General features: G+C 34.1%; 1 long non-coding RNA gene across 1 annotated transcript; it reads left to right on the forward strand.

Moving 5' to 3' along the window:
* Positions 1 to 887: 887 nt before the first annotated feature.
* On the forward strand, positions 888 to 1,663 carry LOC131041660 (uncharacterized). The gene is made up of 3 exons (XR_009105061.2): positions 888 to 964; positions 1,097 to 1,190; positions 1,345 to 1,663. It is a non-coding gene; the product is annotated as an uncharacterized LOC131041660 (long non-coding RNA).
* Positions 1,664 to 2,208: the final 545 nt, after the last annotated feature.

The raw sequence follows: 2,208 nt of genomic DNA on the forward strand, positions 1-2,208 counted from the left end.
TCTTCAAACTCACAATGCTAACAATCTTCTAACTCTGATACTATTTGATACAATGGAGACCACATATATGCCTAGACAAGCAGCTACTCAGTAAATATTCTCCCCAAACAATTAAAACCCATAAAAAATAATTAAATGCCTGCAATGCTAAATCAGAATTTTCAAAACACACTTGATCCTTTATTTTTTGATAAATAAAATATAATTTTAGGTATATGAATTCAAATCTATATCTTATCAAAATAAGAATTTTTCACTTGTTACTTTTAGATCCCACACTCAACCCAAGACCCTACTTGATTCATAGTCACACTCTTCTCTCTACTTCTCTCTTCTGTTTTGTTCTTCTATCTAAATATGCAACCTTCTTTCACCATGACTCTCTCTGCCTCTTGTATAAGATTGAAGAGAGATATTCTTAGAAGATGTTGCGAATGAGAAGAGGAACTACTTTTATATGCAACTAACATTTTTCACAATAAATCTTTCGAGAAAAACTGACATAATATTATATTTGTCAAGATTTATAAGACAACATTAAAACTTTTGAATTTAGAGTGTCAAGCGTGCTTGAGTAATTTTGCCTCTTCATTGTCCACTTTGTAAATCAATAGTGTCCCCACATTATTAGAATATTCTTTTCCTTGGAAGGTTTTAAATAATAATATATAAACAAAGTCCGCATTTAGAAGATATGCAAATTTCTTAATAAAATAAAGTCTCTTCACCATCACCAAAACCCTGCACGAAAACGTGAGCAGAGGCGAGGAATAACTGCCATCAGAAAACGCGAAAGTTCGTCGCGAGAAAAATGTGAACAGAAAAACGGGTAAAAAAATCGTCTTTAGCTGATTCGATTCTTTAATAATTTTTCAATAAAGGAGGAATGCAAGGCGTGTAAACCCCATGCCTTTCATTTGCTGCAGCATTCTCAGATGAAAATCTCCCAAAATGCAGCAACCAGGTGCGAAGCTGCACATATTTAATCTGTTTTCTTTTGTTTTATTCATTGTTTTTAATATATAATGTCCCGTTGTCTTAAAATTTACTTTTACTTCTTATTTTAATTTTTTTATTCCGTTTCATGTCGTCATAGCAACATTGATTTGGTGAATCGATTTTAACAGTATGATTGATTATCCTGAAGCCTTGTTTTTTAGAATGGTCGGAATTGGAAAGAAAATACACTGGTAGGGACATTTGACTATTTTTATTATATTCAATAGTATAAATTTTTCTGTAATTATTTAAAAAAAAATCTAAATCTACCTATTTTTTAATGCCATTAATATTTATTTGTTTTATAAGTATTTTTGTCTGATAGGCTTTTGTTTCATTTTTCAGGGTGACAAGACTTGGATCTATTCCATCGTCAACAAAAGTGACCTTAGTGACAATGTCATAAGCATTGGTAGGCTCTTGACTCGGGAGAGCCACAGGAACCACGTAGTCTGCCAGCGTCCATAACAAGCCTTCCTCCAGCGCTTTACACTACTAAACATGCCTATTGTTAGTTAAAATGTATTACAGATATGGAATTAACCTAATTGCTTTGAAAGGTGCTAACTTTCTATCCATTGAATATTGAGACTTACCGATGGAGTTTATATGTAATATGCACATATTTAATATTGTGATTATGATTGGTAGTTTCAAAAGATTCCTAATTGGGATAATATTATGTGAATTGTTTTTCTTTTTTTTTTTTATATTAAGATCGAGGGAAAAGAAATAAAAAACCATTACAACAGACCTAGGGAGGAGAGACCTCAGCCTGGCAAGTTTAGAGTAGCAGGTAGAGTAGTCAATGACACATAGCACAGCTCAACTTAACATCAAGAAAGAAGCCAAGATACAAAAGGGCAGTTAAATAGCACAAATTACTGTACGATGGAGTTGTGATCCTCCAGCCAAGTAGTCCAGCCAGATAGGCCTTCCATCCAAACAATTTTTTTCCTCTCTTGGATTTGGATCAGCATCTCAATCTGGTCATAGGAAGGGCCCCTATTGTCCTTGACTTCCTTAGTAAGTTTGTTGAGGGCCTCCTCAAACAAGGAAATGTTCTCAACATGCCTCATCCACTCATAGCCGCACCTTATCTCATAAACAAACATGGAAGCAGACCCATCTTGTAGGAACCGCAAAAACTTCTCTCTCTCGATGTCTATGACAACAAAGACTTGCACAAGAATGTTATAAAAGGTGAGT

The sequence above is a fragment of the Cryptomeria japonica genome, chromosome 4 (genome assembly GCF_030272615.1).
Source record: "Cryptomeria japonica chromosome 4, Sugi_1.0, whole genome shotgun sequence".
Taxonomy (NCBI): Eukaryota; Viridiplantae; Streptophyta; class Pinopsida; order Cupressales; family Cupressaceae; genus Cryptomeria; species Cryptomeria japonica.